Below are 25,820 nucleotides of genomic sequence, written 5' to 3' on the forward strand. Positions count from 1 at the left end.
TTTGTGGCAGCTGGCATCACCACTTCAGGAACACATGAAAGCATAAAGAACAATTCTTGAATCTGTCAACCTTTTAGAACATATTAGTCATATCACTCACTGCGCTCTATCGTAATGTTTCTATTTTTGCCCTATGATGGCAAAAGAAAAAAAACTATGCTGAACTGTTGATATACAAAACCGGGTTATCTGATCTATCTTTGCAGACATGAATCAGATGTTCTTATATTAAACCGAGATGCACTAAACAGGACAGAGCTGATGCCCGTAGTTTATTTAAAATCACGTTTCTTTAGCGGTCAGCCTTTATGTTTTGGGGCTAATGTTATTCCGTATGTTTCTTTAAACAATGAAATAAGAAGTCACAATTATATATCGTCTGAAAATGGTTTTAAAAAAAGTGCTGTAAAAAATGACCTTGAATACGTAACATTTTTTAAATATCTCATCGCGGGATATTACACAAAGCAACTTCATAGTATTAATAAGACCAAGAAAGACTGAAAAAGTAATACATAAATTAGCGATGCAGGAGAAATCATAAATTCATTATATTATTAAAACAAAGTGGTCAAAAATTACATTAGGCATGGTATGTGTACGTGCACAACTGATATTGACGTTACAACCTGTGAATATGTCTGAAAAATGTGTGGACAGAAAAACACCTATCGCAGCGCACACCAGATTGAGCCAGACAAACGCAAGTATTGCAAATGGACAACATACCAACAGGGCACAGGCTGGACACTGACGCTCAAACATCCTCTGGTGTCAAATGGACTCCAGCTTTGAGATCCAATGGAGGCCAGCGAGTTAGCGTAAATCAAGAAGCCTGTAACCAAACACAATTTGACAGTAACACTATAAAAACCGAAAAGTCTAACATTCACAGACAAAATACCACTGCATTCAAAACTTTATAACACCTGGAATTCAAACAGTTAAATCATCTCAGGCACTGAAAACAACAAGCACCAAAAATAAAAATAAACAGCCAAATAAAACGCACAAGCAATAAGAGAACTGCCTCTCGTTTATCCTTGTTACGCCCAGTTGTTCAGTCCCCATTTTCCGGGCTAAAAAAATCCTTGAATTGGTTCAAAAAAAAAAAAAAAAACGGTACGGCAAGAGAGAAATGGCAAAAGGTTCTAACTGGTAAGATATGGATAAGGAGGAGTCGCAGAGCTGGCCACAGAGAAAGTGGAATTTGTGACTAGGCAAAGGGTGGTGTTTTTTTTTTTTTTGTGTGTGCCTCATTTTGCATGGCTCTTTTGGAGCCCAGCAGGATTCTTGGCTGCAGCTCTGTCTCTCCTTAGTGCAGCAAAACTTGGATACATTCCTTTGTCTTTAAGAAGGGAAAAAAAAACGATCATACTTCAATTGAGAGATGAGACACAGCAAGGGTTAAAGTGCACGGCATATAAGCGCGACAAAGCGGGAGAAGCAAGAAAACAAAATGTAAATAAAATACAAAATGAAGGTGGAAATTGTTTTTCTTACAAACATTATCTCCTGAGTACGAGCTGTGAAATATGTCTCCTCTACTACTACTTAAGCAGCAAAACCAGCAGTCAAAGCCTTTTCAAATCTACGCCACGTAGTGAGAAAATGAGAAGCAAACACTTTTTCCCTCTCTCCAAAATGGCTGAGGGCCGGGCGAAAAGCAGCTCTGAGCATATGAGAGCAAGAGCGGTGCTCCCCGTCCCAGATCGGGGAGGGCTGGGCAATTCAGTGAGCATCTCTCGCCGGTTTCCCTCTCCTCTCTCAAAGTCTTTGTCTCATTCACACTGGACCGAGGGTGTATGTGCAGCTGGGTCGCCGGGCCATCACAAACGAGATGAATATTTGTCCCTCGTAGCAACATCCCGCGGGGTACCTCTCGTGTTTTATTGTTTAACGTCGACTGAATGTCTCACAGGACATGACTATTTCAAGAATATTTAGATGGAGACATTCAACACAACATCAATGACAGATTTGCAACAATGCGAAGCGTAATGTTGTTAAAAAGACTCGAGATTTTTAACAACACTGGTTTACATAGCTTCTTGAGTCTTCTTGACATCAATCCTAACGTCATCATTTCACCATCAGAAAGCGTTTTAGTCAGCGTGACTGAATCTGTGCTCCGGTATTCTCTATGTACTCTCCTATTATTTGTCAAGTCTGTAGTCTTGTTTGTGGACTTATTCGAATGAATGCAACTATTTTCTGTGCCGTCGCTGGAACGGTCAAATTTGTGCACATCTATCTGGCCCATCCAGCCTCTAAATAAAGAACATATCAGGTTTTGAAATGTTACGAATCGAAGAATTGCACAGGACGTTACGTCTCCCGCATGCTAGTTTTAGCCACAGCATGACAACGGGCTGCTGTCTGCTCCGTGGTCACCACTTGAATCTAAATGAACAGATTTGACTTTCAGGGTATCGCCAAAAAGCCTGTCACAGTGCCGACACGGACAAGGGCCTCTCCAAAACAGAAGGTTGAAGAGAACACAACCATTGACGTAGCCATAACCGCAATCCTTAAAGCCACTCTCAGAGCCTGGGAAAGAGGGAACAAGAATAATGGGTACATAAAAGACCACATTTTTAGGGCAAACAAAAAACAAACAAAAAAGAGAGTACAGGAAGGTGGAGAAAGTTGCTTGGATCATACATTTACGACTACTTTAGCTTCATTAAACAAGGAGGATATCATTTTCTCGGCACTATCGTGTGTATGATTTACAGTCAAAAAGGTTCAAAGATCACAGTTCAACATCTACTTATCCCACAAGAAATCATCCTCCACTTTTCCTCTCTATACTCAAACATTTCCACTTCACATGCAAGGTTTGCCTTATTAGCACAGTAAGAGATCTCAAAGTAACACCAGATTCTGTAGCTACAACACACTGTAGGTAGTAAAACATTACTGAGCCTTATCAATAATGCGTCAATTCAGGAAATGTAGGTATTGTGTTTTAAAATTGTGTCTTTTGTCAAATTGTGGTAGGTACACCTACTTTTGTCCAAGCACAACTAAGAGTCAACTATACGCTGGAAAGCCTATAACCAGCACAATGATTCAACCGTGACTGGTGAGTCTCAATCTAATTTGGTTCTACGGAAATCTCCTCGCTTGTATGAATGGGGATACAGCGTCGAGTCACTACCCTGTCAAGAAATCCTGAAGGTAGGCCACAGATGTGTTCTTGTCCCGCATAGTTGTCTCAAGGCATTTATTGAAGTCATTTGGGGAATAATTACCAGCAGAATTTAGCCCCCCAGGGGGCAGGCACAAGTGGTGACTGAGTCCAATTATTTGGATATAGCAGTTAAAACATGAGCTAACCGCCCACGGTCCAGCCTGTCATTGTTTGGTGCTGCCTGCACAATTGGGTGAAACTGGTAAAACCACTGAAATGGCATCAGTAGGACTACTGCATTGGAAATTACTGGCTGTGGGTAATTGCTATCAAAAATCCAAGGGGGATTAAAGATGAGGAGTCATGTGATAAGGACAGCCGTTCGGGATTGGGTCCATTTCGAATTAACCCTAGACTGGACTCAAACGACTACTCAATCCAATTGCTCACTGCATTAGTCCCCAAACATCTGTGATCACCTAAGTTATGAAGCCATGTAAAGTCGCTCGTAGCGTTTTGAAGAAGTCTCAACCCACGTGAGAATGCATTCGTAGGTTGTCAAGCACATGCCGAGAGAACAGGTGGTGCCATTTTAGCCAATGAGCCTAAAAGAATTCCTGTCAAAAGGCACCATTATAACAATAGCAACTTAAGGAAAGAGACAGTCGTATGCGAAGCTCGATAGTCGCTTGGATCTACTCTTGAGCATTATTTCATCACTTCAACACTTACATTTTACTGAGCACACTTTGTAAAATATCTGTTGATGTAATGAGAAAGGGCCACATACTGAAGGCATACAAAGGGGAAGGTAAAAAACAGAGTTTTGGAAAATGACAGGCTTGTCCAAGGTTTTAGAAAAAAGCTGTTTTTAGTTACCTAAAATTTAATTAGGATTGGGTAAAATGCCAAACTCCATTAGAAAACTAGCAATGTGTGGTCACAAATGACCACATTTATCCACCGGGCAATGCGGGCATCCTGCAATTGTTTATGACCCTCTATATGTGCCTAAAGAGTTGACTGGAAAACCACGTGCCAATTGCAGTATATGTCCAGTAACAGTTTCCATGCAGCTTTTTGTGGTTTAATAATAAAACAGCGGTACCTCAACGTTCGACCACAGATTTGTTCTGGGCCACTGGTCACACTTTGCTTTCGGCAGAATTTGAAATACTTTTAAAGCAAAATTTCCCATTGAGTTCAATAATATCTGAACTAATTTGTATATTACACTTTTTCCTCAATTGCTAAATCACATTTCTTGAAACCTCCACCCATTTTCGCAATACCTTCAACACAAATCCAAAAATTCAAGCTTCAGGCACATAACCTCAAACTTTTCCTGCAAAACCAAAATGGACCCTGAATCAATCAAAATGAAAACCCCCATTGAACAGTCATTACACACAACATAGAAGAACGTAAAACACAATTATCAGATCATAAAGCTTCAGAAATAATCTTGATAGTTCAGTAGAAGTACAAGACCAATCCGAGTGTAATGGAAAATTGATGAATTGAAACACCTGTTTGTGTACAGCTATGTCGTGAGACATGACATGATACTTGTTCACATCTCTAAATCTTCGGACTATGGTGGATACAGTGAATCTGCTTAGCTCGGGCTGCACTCACTGCAATGTAATGTCATGGTTCTTTCGGTCAATTCTCCTCTCGCTACTCTTCCTCCTGGACCACCTCCTACTCTGCCCGTCGCTCTGATTGTCTCTATCCATAGTGAAACTTCAACAGCCAGTCCAGTGTTCCCTATCCAGGCTTAAACCTGTAGTCTATTGATTTCTTCACATCATTAGTCACAAGTGTGCTCGATTTTGAGTTGCCCTGTTAATGTCGAGACACCTGTGCTTTAATTTAATTTCACTTTTGCTACCTGTGCTTATCATTTAGCAATACAAGTCCATCAGAGTGTAAAAGGTGTTTTAGTGGGTGGAAATATGTTCCCAATTGGTGTTTAACTAGGTGAAAAGTGGTTAGGGTTCTATTAAAGGAGTGACCAATTCAATAAGTGGGTTGAGGGCACTGCGGGTTTGGTTCCGACAATAGGGTTTTGAGTTTTAGCAATAGAGAAATACTGGCAGGCAATGTATTAAGTAATATTTCAACATATTCTAATTGTCATACAAGTTTAAGCAGAAGTTGTGCAGCCTAATACTAATCTGTGTAAAATAAAACTCTAAACATCCTCTTAACTTTAATGAGGAATGAAGAGTGATAACACACATCTCCTTCTTTAATAGTGTCTGTCACAGAGGTATAAAATGAAACTAATGACCAGTGTAAAGTAAGATTTTTAGAAACCCAGAAAATGAATTTGTAATTATCTACTATGGTCCTTGTAGAGAAACACAAAAAGTAGAAACACAACATAGTATTACAACTTCTATTTGTTGCCAACCACCCTCCCCACAACTTTTTCTTGATACTTATTTTTTTAAATAACTAATATTTAACTTAAATAATAATCTTTCAGGCGGCACGGTGGACGGACTGGTTAGAGTGTCTGCCTCACAGGGGTTCAACCCCCGGCCCCGCCTGTGTGGAGTTTGCATGTTCTCCCCGTCCCTGCGTGGGTTTTCTCGGGGCACTCCGGTTTCCTCCCACATCCCCAAAACATGCGTGCTAGGTTAATTGACAACTCTAAATTGCTCGTTAGGTGTGATTGTGAGTGTGATTGGTTGTTTGTTTATATGTGCTCTGCGATTGGCTGGCAACCAGTTCAGGGTGTACCCCGCCTCCTGCCCGATGATAGCTGGGATAGGCTCCAGCACGCCCGCGACCCGCGTGAGGAGAAGCGGCTCAGAAAATGAAAATGGACGGATGGATGGATGGATGGATAATCTTTCAATCTTGACACTGAAATCTTACTTGCAGAACAGAGACAGACTATCTAACCCTACCCCTATCTCTGCCTGTGAAGCACACTACTGCCACTTGCTGTTCAAATGAAGCCCAGATGAAACGTTGGATGACATCGTACGTACGAGGGAAAAAATTCATAACTTCATCAAACTTGAAGAAAGATTCAGTATACAGTTTTTGGCCCATGTTGAGATCTCAAGTACTGTGTCCCACGTTGAGATCTACTGTATAAAAGCACTGTGACAAAAACAAAAAATGTGAACGTGATCCTAATAAAACAGTGCCGTGTTCTTGTCATAAAAAAAAGTAGTAATGTTTCATTTTAAAAAACCACAGTACAATCCTCTAGTTTCCATAGTTGATAAAATGAAGTCAACTGAGAATGAAAGTGAAATAGTCACATACTGTAGACTGTAAGAAGACTAATTCCATATCTGCTAAAGTAGCAACAATCAATATCAGTATCCAAATGCATTTCATACATGATAAACTATTATGATTATAAGTTCAGTCCCCTTTGTTACATTTCCGACATGTGTTGTCTTTCGTCAAAGTCTGTCAAGTCACAGTGTTTCCAGTGAACCTGACGGAGAAGCCTGTTTGTGAGAGGCCGGTGGATGAATAGTATTGCAATATCTATTGCAACAGAGGGAATGTATGAAGCCTGCATTGAGTTGGATAAAGGACCAGCCTGGATGTAAAGGAGCAATAGTATTTATTACTGCTTGATCACTGTTCTCAATCAAATATCTTTGGTTCCTGAATATATTCCCCTGCTTTCATCTCACCCATCTTTTTTCAGTTGCTTGTCCGACCGGTCCCTCCTCTCACTTCCCCTCTCAAATATTCTGCTCACGCACAACTGCGGCAGCATTTCTCCAGTCCTCCCATTAATCCACACCACAGACATTTTGGTCCACTGTCTTGTCTGTAAGAGTCTGGGCCATTTCAACACAGAGTGCTTACTGCTGGCAATATATCGAATACCTCATATGCTAAGTCCATCTCGATAACGCAAATGAGAAAAAAGGGGTTTATAGTCAAAGTTTTTAATATAGACAGTACGCGAACCCCAACTCAACCTGCTCGTTTAGTAATGCTCCACAATTTTGTCCCATCAATTCAAGAAAAAATAAAATAAAAATCAAGCATTCATATAGTTTGTTTCTGATAGGTCGGGTCAGCCTGTGTACTGCACATACTGTTTGTGGTTCAGTTTCTTCTTTGGTAAAGATGATTTTCCTTTATGTCAGAAAACACTACATCGCCACTTTCTGCTTAGCGAATGTGGTTGAAGGGGATAAAATTCAAAAACACTTTTCCTTCTTACTCTCCTTCTTTGATCTTATATGCTAATGGGGACAACTGTAGAACGATTTTAAGTTTTGCCATCAATATTTATCAGTAACTAAATTAAACACAATAACAAGTCACTGCTTATCTTCCTTTGGGTTTTACATTACATTGCATTACATTAAAATACATATATTTCCATAACATCACTGTAACTTTTCAGTTTTCAGAGTGCAACAGATGTTATTAGCGGTTTTATTCAGTCAAACACACCAATTCCCTGAGTACAAGCCACTCAAAAAATCCACACACACAATATACTTCCCAACTCTTTAAGTTTAGTTTACTACCTAAAACGTGCAATCACGTTTTAACGCTCTATCTGTACCTATTAACACGCAGCAGGATATCCAGAAAGAGGCAGGTGGACCGTAAACTCTCACTGTGAGAGGACCTGTCAATAAAATGCCAAAATTTTGTGTTACTTGATAATGCAGGCTAAACGTTCTGTGGACCCAAATGTCAACGTAGAAGAAGTTTTTGTTCTTCCAGCGCTTTACACTGAAAAGAAACAAATGAGTATAACCGGGTTTCCAGTGTCCTGTAAGATACATTTTATGCGTTTTTCATGTTAGTTCACTCTAAGTCGGCTCACGTGTAAATGCACTTCGTCTGCAACCATTTGTTTTTGTAAGGAATGTTTGAAGATACCGGAAGTGATTTGGGCCATGATAACCCTTCAATCAATAGGTAGAAGTCAAATAAGCAGAGTATAAAGAGAGAGTTCAATGTCTTATAGCAGGTGGCACATGGGTGCCTCTTAGAGATGCCTTGAGAGGGCATTGAGAGAAGAACGCTCACAGTGACATAGCAGGGGTAAAGCTGTAATTGACTGAACTACTTTTTCTTTTCTAGCTTAGATAATTAACTCAAAGAATGCGGCCAAATGATCAATATTAACACGTTATCATATACACAGGAAATTAAACTGACAAAGCCCATTAGGGAGAGGAAGCATGTCAACATAAGCACAAAGTCATCTTGAAATGCTGCTTGCTCCCACTTTTCTCTTCCAGACTCAGTGAAGAGCAGACACAACAAACCAAAACAATATTTCTAAGAAGTCAAATTCCGTTTTGGCTCCCATCTATATCCTTATCGTTTTGCCATTTCATCCTGAAATAGTGGTTAAGGTAAAAAAAAAAAAATTAAAAAAATACAGTGCTTAGAAACTGCTCGCAATGCCTTATCAGCCACCCTCCTCATTTAAAATTTCACCCTCCACTCCTACCATTTCAAACACTCTCTCTCTCTCTCTCTCTCTCTCTCTCTCTCTCTCTCCTTCCCTCCCTCCCTCTCACTCTCCCTCTCATTCATTCAGCTAATTTTGAACTCTACATTGGTAGTCAGGCAAAGAGGGTAGCTCCATGGTTACCTGGCACCAGGCCATCTCATTACACTGCCAATTGATTCTGGCCTGCTGCCATGTCCATTGCCTCACCCCCCACAATCCCACAACCCCACAACCCCACAACCCCACACCATCCACCATCTCTGCATCCAGGACTGTCTGCAGCACAGGGGATTTCAACACACAGGAAGGGGAGAAGAAGAAGAAGAAAAAGGCTTCACAAACATACAAAAAGCTCAGCTTACACTCGTGTATGGCTAAATGCAACACCAACTGACATACGACGTGTACTGAAAGCTTTGTTTGGAACAAAAAAGTGTGTTCCATTCAGAGACTCCATTCAGTGTAAATTCTAAGTGTTGCTCTAACACCAGTCACCAACGCCATAACCTTCTAAAGTAACGAAATTCACAAGAGTATTCCGACAATCAAAATTGTTTCAAATGCACAAACAAAGAATCAATCATACTAAGCAGAATAAATGAACTCGATTGAAAAAAATAAAAACAAACAAACAAACAAAAAGATACAAACTATGCATTACATGCTCCCTAGTGTTAGAACAGTGAGGCCAATTCCTTTATTTTTGGTGTTTAAAATTTGGGTTTCGTCTGTGAAAAGTAGGTGTAAAAGGTGTAACCAACATGAAAACCAAAGAGCTGACTATGGGTAAAAAAAAAACAAGCAATCATGAAGCTGAGACTATATGGAAACTCAATCACAGCCTTTGGAAAAACATTGGCTCTTGCTCACGCAACCATTTGGAATAGCCTGCCGAAGAAAGAAGCCAGTGGTGTACTGAGTGAGAGACGTTAAAAGAGTCAATCAAAGAAAACAAAAATACAATCAGCAACAACGTCCAGTGGGCAGGAGTATCACAATCTCCAGTTCACGGAAGATTTCATGAACAAAAGTACAGAGGCTATACTTAGAAGACGCAAACGATGGTACAAATATCCTTGTCTTTGTCTTTGTCTTTGTCTTTGTCTTTGTTTTGTATGAGATCCAGATGAGAATACCTGGAAAGAAAGACTGAAAGGTTGATCTCTCCTTTCATTTTTTGATGTCAAACCAAAATATTTTTGGTCTAAAATCAAAATAAAGGAGGTAAGTGAAAGACTGAAACATGATGTGAGGGGTAAGCTGCTGCCTTCATATTAACAAAAAAGTATATATTTAAAAAGTGCTCCCCATTGCCACGATTAAAACACAAAATCAGGGACTGTCCGATCAATTTCAGATCCGTGACATCTGGGGAAAGGCTCACGTAAACTATTCTGGTGATTTCCCAACACCTAAATAAGGTGTACCTGAACATAAATTAAAACTCTTCTGTGAATGATCAAACAAAAGCCACAGGTCACTTGAAATTGCATTCCTTGTAAGGATACATTGAGCAAATATGATGTGACTCTTATGTTTTGGTTCCGATTCATATTTCCATAAATTACAATGAGACACAGTTCATAGCAGTTTTAGACCAAACAGAATCCTTATATGGTTTTCCTAATGTCTCCACTGTCTGCCGCAAATCATTTTCAGCAACTTGGAGCGAAAGTCTCACTCAGATGCCGGGATCAATGTATCGTGAGTCATGTCGCCCATCGAGAATCGGGCAGTAAGTGCAGGGCAGCTTCACCGCTCTTACAGAGCATCTGTCTGGGTGACTCACAGTGGTACAGTAGCTGCCTGCTCCTTCTGCCACAGCTGACAGATGCCAGGGTCGCGGCCTCTTGTGCACAGGGGATTTTAGAGGATCAGGAGTCAAAGGGATCATAAAGCCAAACGACAAGGATGTCTACGAGGCTTTCAATATTATCTACATCTCTTCATATTTCAAGGAGAAAGACACGCTAAGATATAGCTGGACGTTTTCGACGTATTCCGACAAACATCAACTGGAAGACCTGCACTGGCTCGTCACAGCCCATTGAGGGATAAGGAATGTGATGTGATGAACCTCAAAATGCGGACAGTAACCATGTGTGCACTCCCATTGGCATGAATAGTAGGGTACAAATTCACGATAAATTTAGTCCATAGAGAGCACTAACTGTGAATGTTTCCAGAAGAGAAAAAAACGAACAAACAAAATAACAACAAAATAGACCCATCACAATGAGGATGTTCAAACAGTAACGGCAAAAATCACACGATTCTTAGTATGGCTGCTCATTTCAATCTAAGAAGCACAATATCCATTTTGACAAAGGAAATATTTGACCAGCAAAATGTATGTTTTTGTTTTTTGTCTTTAATGAACATTGATTTTCTGATACGCAGTTTAAAAATCCTTCAAGTGAAGTCACTGCATAGTCGTTTATTTCCCCAACGCATTGCTATTTCTATTGCGCTGACTCATATGTCTACAATCCAACCTTGAGGCTGGGGTCATCCTGTTTAATTGTGGGCACACAAGAGTACCGACTTTTTAAAAGTTGTACAAATAGTGTGTGCCACGATAATGTAAAAACCAAAACAATCAACATGTCTCAGTGGACACTTTGAGCTTAAGGTGTTATATAATAACTTATATTTGTATAAGTTTGAGTAAGTAGACGATATACTATACTCTATGAGATTGTCCTATCCCGTACTAAATTGAACTTTTGAAAGTGACAACATTATCTAGACATCTTGTGACTGCTGACTGGTATCCACTATATAAAGCCATCCAGTTTCCATACCGCGTATCCTCACTAAGGTCCCAGCTGACTTTGGGCGAGAATCAGGGTACACCCTGCACTGGTCACCTGCCAATCACAGGGCTCATACTGTATAAACAAACAACCATTCACACTCACATTCACACCTACGAGCAATTTTGACCTACCAATGCATGTTTTTGGGATGTGGGAGGAAACCGGAGGACCCGGCGAAAACCCACGCAGGCACGGGGAGAACATGCAAACTCCACACAGGGAGGCCTTTCATTTTACAAGGTAAAACAACGTTGACTTCCACTCAGCAATGGTGTCTGCAGGTCCCAAAATAAGACATACTTTCTACAGTACACTCATCTATTTAAATGTTAACATTAAGCTCTATTCTCATTTTATGTTCAGGGACTATTTAATACTATAGTGTAAGTTGACTTTTATACACATAAGCAGTTACAATATTTGTTTTATAAATGATGACTCCTAACCCTCGCTGACATGCAAAAGGCAAAAAAGGCCTTTTCTGTCTGTAAAGTCTGTAAAGGCTCGAGATGTGACTCCCCGTCTTTGGGCCCCTTTCCTGTATGTGTGCATGGGTTGTTTAAGGACACAGTGAACCAGGCTACCCAATTGAGGGAAGGGGCCAGGCAAGGGGAGCAAAGACAGGACGGCCAAGTGGAAGAATTTTCATGGAATCCAGAGAGCCAAAGCCGTCGTGTGAGGCAGGGCGGGGGAGCACTGGAAGAAAAGGCAGTTGATTGGCTGAGCTAAACAGAGAGGGAGGAGCTTGTCACCCAGGGGGTGGGACGCTTCGGTTTGTTGGTGGTGGAGTGCAGTGGGTGTGCAATGCCTACCACTATGAGCAAACTTACAGTAAAGCTGAGAGGTGTTTTTGTTTTGTTTGTTTGTTTTTCCAATTCTTCTTTAAAGCTGGAGATTCTAGCTCAGTTAAGAGCAGTTTTTTTTGCATTCATCCAGCTTTGAAATAGATCCAATCACACCGTCACTCTCAGAGGATATGAATCTCCACAAGGACGCTCTCCTTTTGCCCCCCTCCTACTCGACACCTCCCACGCCATCCCTTGATACCTTGTCTCCCCCTCTCCAACGTCCCTCTCCTGTTGCTCCCCTTTCTGTGTGAGTGTGTCTGGTTCTTGCAGGACAGGCTTTGTCTGTGAACACTGAAGCCCAGACCAGCTCACAGGGGCCAGATCCATGAATACCCACACTGTTAGAGCCGTTCTTTCACTTCACACCACTTTCTCTACTGAAATGCCTGAGCAGTGAGGTAAGAAATACACGTACGCACGCACACACATACACATGCACATACACATGAACACACCCACTAGACACAAACTGAGTGAGTCATGCAGCGATGAAAAGCCAGTGTTTTGTGTGTGAACCCTCTCACCCTGGACTCACATCCTGAGATCCTTTCTCCTCCATCAGTCCCTGCCAATTTCTCCCTCTAATTAAAGACTATTTGGTCCAATCTCCCCCAGACCGTGCCTCATCTCCAGCACATAGAAGTCCCAAAGAGAGTAGAGCCTCCACGGAATGTGAGCGATTAACAACTTCTCAGGGTTTCTAATTCCTCTGTTAATGGTATACTTAGTGTCAAGATCCATGCTAGCTTTACAGCTTACAGAAGACAGTCAACCAAAGCCCAAAAAAAGTTGGTTGATTTTTATGATTGTTAATTTTTTTTTTAAACATTTTAAGAGCTAATTCATCCATCCATCCATCCATCCATTTTCTACCGCTTATCCGAGGTCGGGTCGCGGGGGCAGTAGCTTTAGCAGGGACGCCCAGACTTCCCTCTAAAACTAGATTTACACTACGTACTGGACTTACAGTGCCCCCCCCCCTAAAAAAAACATGCATGGAATTGCATATCGTCAGATAGGAATCAAACCTTACTTAAATCTGGATGAAAACTACATTGCATCTGAATCAGATATCTGTTGATACAGACTGCAGCATAAGCAGACAGATCGGATACAACCTGCCAATGTCAGCCTGATATCACGCCAACCCCCAACATCTACCTACCCAAGCAATACTGTACACCCACGCTGAAAATGTAAAGCAAAAGCGTAGACCAAGCCTATTGAGCTGGCCCGCAGACCAACTGCAGCCCGTGGATAACATCACACTCGCCCCCAAGTCCATTCTGTTCACGCTTAAAAAATATATAGCAAAATCCAGGAAAAAAAACTACAATGAAAAACAAACGCTCAGGGCCCTGGGACAGTTGTCCCCTATTTCCCCCCTGATCGCAACCATGACGCTGAGTTATCTGACTTGAAGACACTATTGTCAAAGGAATATCGTTGGCACCGCAGCTGGTTTCAGCCCGGCTCGAACTTTGCCCATGTGTCCAATACTTTCTGCTAAATGTTTCTGAAAACACGGCGAGTCAAAAGTTACTCATTCTTGCTTGGCAGCAGTCACAGATTTGCAGCTCTCTACCCGCCTACCACCGATAGACACTCGAGTATCCAGTGGTCTCGTATTACTTTTGTATTGCTTAGAAAGCTAAAGAAGCGCTTGTCACTGCCCACATCATTTGTACAAACAGCTGCCACACTATAAAACATCGTGAAATTGCAAAACATGCGTCAACAAACCGAACAATGACGTGTGTGCGTGTGCGTGTGTGTGTGTGTGTGTGTGTGTGTGTGTGTGTGTGCGCGCGCGCGCTAACGCCAAATGGACGGACAAGGTGACATTTGTTACGTCACAGCTGAAAATAGCCGATGATAGCTGAAGACGGGAGGGGCTAGATTCAAAACGCAGATGACACATTCTGGGTTATTTATCTACAACCCCAATTCCAATGAAGTTGGGACGTTGTGTTAAACAAATAAAAACAGAATACAATGATTTGCAAATCACGTTCAACCTATATTTAATTGAATACACTACAAAGACAAGATATTTAATGTTCACACTGATAAACTTTATTGTTTTTAGCAAATAATCCTTAATTTCAAATTTTATGGCTGTAACACATTCCAAAAAAGCTGGGACAGGGTCATGTTTACCACTGTGTTAGAGCACCTTTTCTTTTAACAACATTCAATAAACATTTGGGAACTGAGGACGCTAATTGTTGAAGCTTTGTAGGTGGAATTCTTTCTTTCTTGCTCGATGTACAGCTTCAGCCGTTCAACAGTCCAGGGTCTCCATTGTCGTATTTTACGCTTCATAATGCGCCACACATTTCCAATGGGAGACTGGTCTGGACTGCAGGCAGGCCAGTCCAGTACCCGCACTCTTTTACTACGAAGCCACGCTGTTGTAACACGTGCAGAATGTGCTTTGGCATCGTCTTGCTGAAATAAGCAGGGGTGTCCATGAAAAAGAAGTTGCTTGGATGGCAGCATACGTTTCTCCAAAACCTGTATGTACCTTTCAGCATTAATGGTGCCTTCACAGATGTGCAAGTTACCCATGCCATTGGCACTAACACAGCCCCATACCATCACAGATGCTGGCTTTTGAACTTTGTGTCCATAACAGTCCGGATGGTTCCTTTCCTCTTTGGCCCGGAGGACAAGACGAGTCCACAATTTCCAAAAACAATTTAATATGTGGACTTGTTGGACCACAGAACAATTTTACGCTTTGCGTCAGTCCATCTTAGATGAGCTCAGGCCCAGAGAAGCCGGCGGCGTTTCTGGCTGTTGTTGATAAATGGCTTTTGCTTTGCATAGTAGAGTTTCAAGTTGCACTTACGGATGTAGCGCCGAACTGTTTTTACTGACATTGGTTTTCGGAAGTGTTCCTGAGCCCATGGGGTCCTTTACACATTGATGTGGGTTTTTGATGCAGCGCCGCCTGAGGGATCGAAGGTCACGGGCATTCAATGTTGGTTTTCGGCCTTGCCGCTTACATGCAGTGATTACTCCAGATTCTCTGAACCTTTTGATGATATGATGGACCGTAGATGATGAAATCCCTAAATTCCTTGCAATTGTACGTTAGGGAACATTGTCCTTAAACTGTTGGACTATTTTCTCCCGCACTTGTTCACAAAGAAGTGAACCCCGCCCCATCTTTGCTTGTGAATGACTGAGCAATTCAGGGAAGCAATCATGGCACCCACCTGTTCCCAATGAGCCTGTTCACCTGTGGGATGTTCCAGACAGGTTCCAGACAGGTGTTTCACTCTTTTTTGCCACCTGTCCCTTTTTTGGAATGTGTTGCAGCCATAAAATTCTAAGTTAATGATTATTTGCTAAAAACAATAAGGTTTATCACTTTGAACATTAAATATCTTGTCATTGTAGTGTATTCAATTAAATATAGGTTGAACATGATTTGCAAATCATTGTAATCTGTTTTTATTTATGTTTAACACAATGTCCCAACTTCATTGGAAGTGGGGTTGTACTAAACTGCTACATAACTGTTATACAATCACCTCAAAATGGCAATTATGGTTTGTAAAGGGGTTCTAGAGCTATCAAGAGGAAATTAAAATTGTTTTGAAATCTCTTCAAGCGCAGCAGAATGTTCCTATTATAGAACACTTTTCATTCACAAATTCATCTTTGCATAGAGCCGCTCTGCAATGAGTACACAGCTGTCGCAGAAGACTACAGATGCAACCTGCATAAGGTACGGTACAAAAAAAAAACAAGCTTGGATGAAATGAGTATTTGGACTATGTGTGTATCGCGGAATGTGGGAAATGTATTTCAAGTACAATATTTAAAAAACAAATGTAACTCATGCCAACGATGTGTTGTAAACTATGATATGCTAATCTGAAAAGCAGAAATTGTTTTGCTCCTACTAGACAAATTATCATTTGCATTGCTGTTTATGAATTGCCCTGACTTGATATGAACCATCCATTTCTGCAGAACCATTTCTCAATCTCTCTCCAATTTGTAGCACGCACGTGTCGGCAAAGCATCCTGATTTGTGACAGTTAAACACATCATTTCTCAAGTGGCTGTGCTGCAGATTAACTGTGTTTGTTTCTGTACTTAAAACATTGATTTCATTCACTGAAGATGAGGGAGCAATAAACCAAGAGGGTTTTATATACTTCTGTTGTCAATATCCTTCTAAATTCAGTTATTACAGATGTAATCTTTGTTATTTGCTTAAAAAGAAGCACTGCAGAAATGTCCCAGTAGTGATATTTATCCATCCATTCTCAACACCGCTTATCCTGGTTAGGGTCGCGGGATGCCGGAGCCTATCCCAGCTGACTTCGGGCGAAAGGCGGACTACGCCCTGAAATGGTCGCCTGTCAGTCGCAGGGCACATATAGACGCGGACAACCGTTCGCACTCACATTCACACCGTCACTGAGTGGGAACTGAACCCACGCTGCCCGCAGTCAGGCGAGTCAGGCGAGTGGACCACTATCACCATCAGTGACGAGTGATATTTGTATGGGGAAGAAAAATAAGCACGTTATATATTACGGTTCTGCGTTTGTATTCATGTATTTTCTATATATATTGCTACGGTTCTGTGTTTGTACAGTATATACTCTTTCTGTACTATTTTTTATGAAAATTATTGGAATTATTGGACGACTGTTTAGCGCATCCACCCCATAGTTCTAAGGGCCCGGGTTCAAATCCGGCCTCGCCTGTGTGGAGTTTGCATGTTCTCCCCGTGCCTGCGTGGGCTTTCTCCGGGCCCACATCTCCAAAACATAAATGCTTGGTTAATTGATGAGTCTAAATTGCCCGTAGGTGTGAATGTGAGTGTGAATGGTTGTTTTGTTTATATGTGCCCTGCGATTGGCTGGCGACCGGTTCAGGGTGTATCCCACATCTCGCCCGAAGATGGCTGGAATAGGCTGCAGCACGCCCGCGACCCGCCTGAGGAGAAGCGGAAAATAAATGCATGAATGAGTTTGTATTATTCTTTATAGTCTCTAATTATATACAAAATACTGTGAATCTACATTATACAATTTGGAACTGAAAAGCAAAATAAAAGCATCATTCGTTCATTCTACAGACATGCTCGATGGCCTTTCTCTGCATTAATGCTGATTAGAGTACATACATTTGGATTGGAAAAGAAATAGGTCCTTTGTAGCATCTGCAGTCTGTGGTCACTCATTTCAATCTCAACAAGCTTCTCCTTTTCATTTTGAACCTCGCTCTCGAGAAGTTGCGTCACCTCGACATTTTAGTAAACAACTCTTGTTTGGAAAATACCAAATATTACACAAACATTACCAGACTGTTACTGATGTCTGCTGTAGAGGGGGATTATGCCAGCCAATGATCTGTGCCTATGCGATTCCACTAATTAGAATGAAAGAATGAGACCCAGAATGAGTGCAGAGCAACAAACAAGTGCCAATTAACTTTCTCAGCTTGCCCTTCCCGGGCAATAACTGTTCAATGACCGCAAGTTCAACTCAAGTAAGAATGGTGGCACCAACATTAGACAGTAAGTGGAAGCGTTATTCACAGGTCTTTAAAGGTTAAGTACTCGTTATTGATATTTATGAATAAGCATTACATGTAACGGGGTACCGATGTCATCTTGTAAGTTAGTGTATTCAACAACAGCTGATAATTACAGCTCCCGTTTGTTGCCACAGTAATCCTTTGTATGTAGAAGAAATGTCAAATGCAAACGGCACTGATGTTCAATCATCTCAACAGAATTACACTCAGTCCTATTTTCCTGCAGGCAGTGGAGAAAAACATATTTTTAAGGGTTTCTGAAAAAAGTTATGTATGTTTGTATGTGTTGATGGCACAATGCTTCCGCCTCCTGAGATGCCAGACGGAGGACCAACAATTCCTTGAAGTCGTCCGGAAGGCCTTCTCCATGTCCTCACCGAACTCTTCAAATTCCAGAATTTCAGCTTGAGTGATGACCAAACCTGCATTCCGTATGGCCCGCCGGTACCCATCAGCTGCCTCCAGAGTCTCACGGGCCAAAAAGGCCCGAGACAACTCCTTCTTCAGCTTGACGGGATCCCTCACCGTTGGTGTACATCAACGGATTTGAGGCTTACCGACCACAGTTCCGCTCATTTGCCTCAATAATGGGGGCACGCAACATGGTCAAGTCAGACTCAATGAAGTTCCGCGGGAGGTGGGAGTTGAAACTCATTCTGACAGGGGACTCTGCCAGACATTCCCAGCAGAATACATTTACGTCTGCCAGGTCAGACCGGCATCTTCCCCACCATCGGAGCCATCGCACCACGAGGCCTCTGTAGCCGGGGGTCGGAACGCCTTCGGCCACCGACCGGCTCTCTGTGCCCCCGACTCCCTTAGACCCTCCCACAGGCGGTGAGCCCATGGGCAGGGGGAGCCACATTGCCCCACCAGGCGCTCGCCATTGAGCTCCATCTCCAGGCCTGGCTCCGGAGGGGGACCCAGTAAGCTGTGTCCGGGTGAAAGAAAGCTGTTTGCCGTGGGTGACCCGACCACGGGCGTGAAGCCCCAGACAACTTACAGTACCTCCTCGGATCATTGGGACACACAAACCCATCCACCACAATAAGGTGACAGCTCAGGGAGGGGTTTGTCTAAAATGTTGGTTATATTTGTCTGAAACCCTTCTAAATCATACATTTAAAGCTATATTACACATACAAATAACTGTAATATAACATATACTGTAACTCCCAAGTTTTTTTTTTATTAATTATATATTAGTTCTCTTTAAAAGTTTTAAAAGTTTAAAACTTCTCACTTAAATTCTCATCTGACTCATTCTCTTTGTCTGTTTTATTTGTTTGAGAAGTGATTTAAAGGGAACAGACACTGAACAAAACTATAAACGCTTTTGTTTTTTGCTCCCATTTTTTTGTGAGCTGGACTCCAAGATCTAAAACCTTTTCTACATACACAAAAGCCATTTTCCTCAAATAGTGTTCACAAATCTGAATAAATCTGTGTTAGTGAGCATTTCAAGTCACTGATGGTGTAGTGGTCCACTCGCCTGAATTTGGTGTGGGCAGCGTGGGTTCAGTTCCCACTCAGTGACGGTGTGAATGTGAATGTGAGTGCGAATGTGCCCTGTGACTGACTGGCGACCAGTTCAGGGCGTAGTCCGCCTTTCGCCCGAAGTCAGCTGGGACAGGCTCCGGCGTCCCGCGACCCTAACCAGGATAAGCGGTGTTGGAAATGGATGGAGGGATGGATGGATGTATAGTAAGCATTTCTCCTTTTTCGACATGATCCATCCCACCTCACAGGTGTGGCATATCAAGATGCTGATTAGACAGCATGATTATTGCACAGGGGTGCCATAGGCTGGCCGCAATAAAAGGCCACTCTGAAATGTGCAGTTCTATCACACAGCACAATGCCACAGATGTCGCAAGTTCTGAGGGAGCGTGCAATTGGCCTGCTGACTGCAAGAATGTCCACCAGAGCTGCTGCCCGTGAATTGGTTGTTCATTTCTCTACCGTAAGCCGTCTCCAAAGGCGTTTCAGGCAATTTGGCAGTACATCCGACCGGCCTCACAACCGCAGACCACGTGTAACCGCACCAGCCCAGGACCTCCACATCCAGCGTGTTCACCTCCGAGATCGTCTGAGACCAGCCACCCGGACAGCTGCTGCAACAATCGCTTTGCATAACCAAAGGATTTCTGCACAAACGGTCAGAAACCGTCTCAGGGAAGCTCATCTGCATGCTCGTCGTCCTCATCGGGGTCTCGACCTGATTTGAGCGGGCGAATGCTCACATTCGATGGCGTCTGGCCCGTCGGGGAGGTGCTCTCTTCGCGGATGAATCCTGGTTTTTCACTGGTCAGGGCACATGGCAGACAGCATGTGTGGCGTCGTGCGGGTGAGCGGTTCGCTGATGTCGACGTTGTGGATCGAGCGGCCCATGGTGGCGTTTGGGTTATGGTACGGGCACGCGTATGTTATGGGCAACGAACACTGGTGCATTTTATTGATGTTTTAGATCTGAGTGAGTCCAGCTCACGAAAAATGGGAGCAAAAACAAAAGCGTTGCGTTTACATTTTTGTTCAGTGTATTTTGCCAAGCCAACACTTTCTAGTATTTGGGATGTAATATTTTCTCTATGGTGCCTCAGTAAACGTGAAATATGAATGAAAATCGTCAACACATTCCTGCGTTCCAGAGGTCTATCTGCCGACAGGCCTGAAATCGGGTCATTCGAATTTCTCACGCTTATCTACGTCACTAGTGAAAATCTCCACCTTTCCTTTCCGCTCCTTCCCGAGCCGGCGCTGTGTGCTCTCACAAGTGGGTCTGCTACACGGAGGCAACCAATCAGAGGAAAGGGGCGGTCTTAGCCAAATATGGACAAAGCGGAAACAAAACTGGGTCACACAGAAGTAGCTGTCAGAGGAGCCTTTTCTGGGCACTCGTATGCAAAACCAAGGTGTTTTTTTTTTTGTTTTTTTTTTAATGAAATTCACACTCTTATACTACGTCCATCTTAGAGAGTTCTAGGAGGGAGGTCTAAATCGGCAAAAATACAGGACCTATAAAACTGTGGTCAGACATTAAGAGAAAGAAAATCATTTTACGAATCAATGATGGAAAAGATAGAGAGAGAGAGGGCGAGAGAGAGAGGGGGGGGGGGGCAGGGTGTGTAGACACCACACCATTCTGGTTTCCTGTACTATTGTGTCTGTGTTTATATGACTCAGTTGCACTTTCACTTACGGTGAATAATGAAACAACTTTGTCATATAATCACACCACCCTGCATGTGTGTATGTGTGTGTGTGTGGGGGGGGGGGGGGGGGGGGGTGCTTTGAAAATACAGAAGTAGTTTAGCATTCGGCATTGAAGTGGTGGGACCCAAAGTGATATTTTCTTTTCGATCACTGGGCCCCAAATCGTATGAATGAAGCAACCTCCTTTACCAGACTCGAAACATTTTAGGTTTGACGTCAAGAGATGAATATGAGACATGAGCTGAACAAGTCAGTATTCCCGTTTGCATATTTGTGAGGAAACACCACATTTTTTGTGAGATGCAGGTTTTCTCGTTCATTCATTCGTGCTCGCAGCGTGAATGTGGCTGTCCCGCTGCTTGTAGTCTATATAGTGACACACCACAACAAATAAAATAATGTGAAGTTAAATCACAATGTTCCTGTTTTGTCACATGTGCAATTATTTCCCCCAATGTTTGTGAGTTCTGTTGTTTTCTTCTTTTTGCATGAACTGTTGTACAACAGCCTTGGTTAGATTTACCTGAAAGGCCACACTGTTAGCTGCTAGTTAACGGGCCAAGTAGCTAGGGTTGTAAACACTCGAGACGGTTCTTAATCTCAAAACCACATTTTGAAGGTCTTCGTCTTGTCTCGGACTCGACCCCCAATAGTCTTGGTCTCGTCTCGGTCTCGGACTGGCCGGACTTGGGATTTCCTGTCGAATCTGGTCGAGACCAGCACTGAGCGGCTATTCTTCAACCTTCGACATGAATGTGATAATAAGGAGAAGCGCTCGGTAAATCAACAAATACCTTCAATTCAGGTGTTACTAACCCCCCCCCCCCCACCACCATAATGACTGCGACCTTAGCGGTGTTGTGATTGAAAGACACCAACCTCTCACGCACACACACACACGCACGCAGACAAACACAGACACACAATGTCCCTGTTAAAGTATGCATATATATATATATATATATATATATCATAATGTAATAAGATGTAAACAATAAGTATTTTCGCACCATATGACTGCATGTTAATTGAAAACATGTCTGACACCATTACCAGCAACAAAAACTAGGAAAAACAACAGTTATAAGGAAGCACTATCAACTCTAAACTCACAAGGACTCTCGTGTAAAAAAAGTGGAACAACACTGAGGGAATAGCAACAGCCGACTAAGTGTATAACAATAGAGAAGCTCCCTTCTCGCCGATGCCCACGCAATGCAACAGGGTTATTTGTCATCTGTAAACGACATGATACAGTATGTGAGGGGGGGTAGATAGGTCCGCAACATAACAGGAAGAGACCCCTCCCTTTTCGAAATGACAGCAGTTTTGACCTTGTTATTACAAGCACTACTTTTCTTTTCACGGTGTGATCCAGAGACACGTACTGTAGTTGTTTACTGTCTAATTAAATGGTTGCAGAGTCCTTCCTTGAAGAGGTTTTGTGGCTACGGATTTCCTATGTAGTCATGTATACACGTAATCTCTTGGGTTTTGATATTACAGTACGGTTGCGTCGTCATTTTCGCATGTACAAGCTGCTGCGACTGTAGAAATGTGTTAAAGTAAAGAATAATGATTCCACTGGACATATTCTTACTGTAAGCAGTTCATTTCGACCTGGTTCTCTTTTTTTTTTCCTTTTTTACAACCGCTGCTGTCTTTGCTGCAGTGCGCTGTGATTGGCTGAATATGTGAATCAAGTGACTTCAGTGCTGTCAGGATAAGAAGTGTTATTGGCTCGTGCTCCTCCTGCACTCCACCCCTGGCAGCTCCCCAGCTCTATCAGTCTTTGGTAGAAATGAGCAGGGATGCAGATGAGCGCATCAGGTGGGGCTCCTTTCCTGGGGGAAGACAAGGAGGGGGAGGCACTCAGGGCCACCCGAGTTCTAGTATCCTCAGTTTGAGGAGAGTGAAGCAAATGTATTAGCTTTTTAATCCCCATGCCGTATTGTCACTCACAGAGGGGCCGGAAAAAGGCCACCTCTGCTCAGAGTGTTTATAGTAGAAGCTAGACCACAAAACGAGGTCAAATGGGGATAAAGGAAAATATGTCAGAAAATATGGATTGAGTTTTTAAAAATGTTCATTTTAGTATCGTAAATGTTGTTATGTTCTGGATCACTCCATGGTAAGACCAGCGGTACCGTATGTTTACGTCAGTCTCCCAATTTTTGACAGTCCAGTCAAAATCAGAGCTTCGGATAAGCCCAAAACTCGCAGACGAGACCCTTACTTGTTCCAAGTTGACCTCAGAGCTCATAGCAAGGCTCAACGGTATTAGTAAAGCTTGCCAGCATCACATAAAGACCTCACAATGACACCGTGCTAAAAATATGTGGGTCAGGTCAGTGCTGTGAGCCACTTCAAGTGATCTCCTGTCATAGGCTCTGGACAAAAATAGCACAAACGCAACATAGACAAAACAAACCCTAGAGACTTGCACTCCCAATGGTGAAGCCACGCATCAAAGTGGACAAATGGTGTAAATACGAGCGAAGGCTTTTCCAGAGACCTCTGTTGGTGTTGTGATCATTTCCACCTACAGCACTGCCAAAGAAGTGATGCCTGGTCTGAACTTACCAGTGTAAACCATGGCTGCCGCTGTTTATCCAATACAGAGCTTAATACAGCCACCCCTGCAGAAAAGACAAATCATAACAGAACAATTCTGTGAATTGAGACGTCTACTGTATGACAAAGTCTTCAAACGATGGCTAAAGATACGACCGCAATGCCAGAAATGTATTTCCTGGTGCACGACATTCTCTTGTTCTGATGTGGAGATTTTGAATCAGTGTCTGTTTAGCAGATTGAGGTCAACGTTTGATTTGAGTGTTACGTAACCTGCTATATGGCCCTGTATAATAGTCATACATCTGAGATTGCAGTTCAGCCAGGAGTCACGGTGCTGAAAGGCAGACTGATGCTGTGCTTTCTGACATGCCCCAGGGTTTTCTTCGAGACTAAGTATGATTCACCCTTTAAACATCACTTTGGCCCCTCCCTCTCTCTGTGTGACCCATGTTTCAAGCATTTGTTCAAATTCCCTGATTTACTCTACCACTGCACTCAAACACTTTCACTTCCTCATTTAACTTAAGTGTGACAAATTATCAGACGTGCAGCCAGATACACAGACAGATGGATACAATAATTGATAGAATGATAGATGGGTGTACTGATGATCTTATTCCGTCTTTGCTTCTTGGATTAAAATTTAGGCTCATTGATTTGTCATTGAAGCTTTTTTAATCGCCCTTGCTCCGGAAGGGTGGGATGTCGGATTTGGTTGCTATGGCACCAGACAGCTCTTCATTTCCTCAGACAACAACTAACTGTGATTGTTGTCTGTGTATTTGCAAGTGTGTGCAATTGTTCACAAGAGCAATGGCGATACATTTAAGCCCCCCTGAGGTTAGTTTGATGAGGTGCAGAAAAGCGATTATGATCCGCACCTATGTCTGACTTACTGTGAAATCACTGCAGATAATATGCAATTGGTATCATCACTGGGGGAAATTGGATGCAATGTTTGAAAAAGGGGCACGGTGAACAACCGGTTAGAGCGTCTGCCTCACAGTTCTGAGGACCAGGGTTCGATCCCCGGCTCCGCCTGAGTGGAGTTTGCATGTTCTCCCCGTGCCTGCTTGGGTGGGTTTTCTCCGGGCACTCCGGTTTCCTCCCACATCCCCAAAACATGCAGGGTAGGTTAATTGACCACTGTCGGTGTGAATGTGAGTGCGAGTGTATGTGGCGACCAGTTCAGGGTGTACCCCGCCTCCTGCCCGATGATAGCTGGGATAGGCTCCGGCACGCCCGCGACCCGCGCGAGGTGAAGCGGCTCGGAAAATGGATGGATGGATGGATGGTTTGCAAAAGGCCCTTTATTCATTCATTCGCAAGATGTGTGACAGCAAGAAGGCATTGATTTCAGAGTATCAAATAACTATGATAATGTTTTACTTTCTTCCTTTAACTGTATCTTGGTGCCTAGACACATTGGAATGAGTCTGTGTGGTCTCACAAACCCCACAAGTGCTGCATTCATCCATTTTCACCTGTGATTCCGCCTCCATCCAACCTCCAGCAGAGGGCAGTGTCTGTTGTACTTCCTGACACCGTGAAGTAAGAAGTCTGTCAAAACCTCAAATGTGCTGTATATAAAATCCACCCAAAGAAAATATTTTCTTGCTAAAGTTCTACTACGATTTAAAGACAAACATTGCAACTTAAAAATAAACAACCTTTAAAAAAATAACACCTGGAAAAAACGATTTTCCCTGATGTACTTGCATTTTAGGGACAATCCAACGGTCCAATAAGACCATGAAAGGCATCAAATTGATCTATTTGTTAAAAGGTATGGTCCGGAGGTTTTCCCCCAAAAAAAATTATGAATCATAATCCGCAGTCCAGACTATCACCAGTGAAAATAAAGCAACAGCGACTGGATTTATTTCAAAGCTGATGAAAAAAAAACAAATTATATATATATATATACACACATTATATCTGTGGAATGTTCATTAGCAACTGTGAGACTGTCAGTTCACAGAAAACACAAATGATCACGTCCTCACCTTTGATTTGTTAGAAAACGTATCGTCATTTCCATTCATGCTGAATCTGAGTAATACGATAAGGAAAAACTTTTGACTTAATGTGACTCTATTGCAATACTGTAGTCCTATTCTTCTGTACCTCGAAAGATGTACAGTATGAGAGAAATTTATGACAAATGTCGTACGTCATAAAATGCAAAG

General features: G+C 42.5%; 1 long non-coding RNA gene across 3 annotated transcripts in view; it reads right to left on the reverse strand.

Moving 5' to 3' along the window:
* LOC133467701 (uncharacterized) overlaps positions 1-25,820 on the reverse strand; it is a 74,127-nt gene that overhangs the window by 33,592 nt on the left and 14,715 nt on the right. Inside the window, exons 2-3 of one of the 3 annotated variants that reach the window (XR_009785289.1) lie at positions 23,638-23,693; positions 730-835 (exon numbers count right to left, since the gene is read on the reverse strand). The exons of 1 other annotated variant lie outside the window; for it this stretch is intronic. This is a non-coding gene — a long non-coding RNA (uncharacterized LOC133467701). The remainder of the gene's footprint in view (positions 1-729; positions 836-23,637; positions 23,694-25,820) is intronic. One more of the 3 variants, XR_009785288.1, reaches the window with a different exon arrangement.

This window comes from Phyllopteryx taeniolatus, chromosome 17 (genome assembly GCF_024500385.1).
Source record: "Phyllopteryx taeniolatus isolate TA_2022b chromosome 17, UOR_Ptae_1.2, whole genome shotgun sequence".
NCBI classification, from domain to species: Eukaryota; Metazoa; Chordata; class Actinopteri; order Syngnathiformes; family Syngnathidae; genus Phyllopteryx; species Phyllopteryx taeniolatus.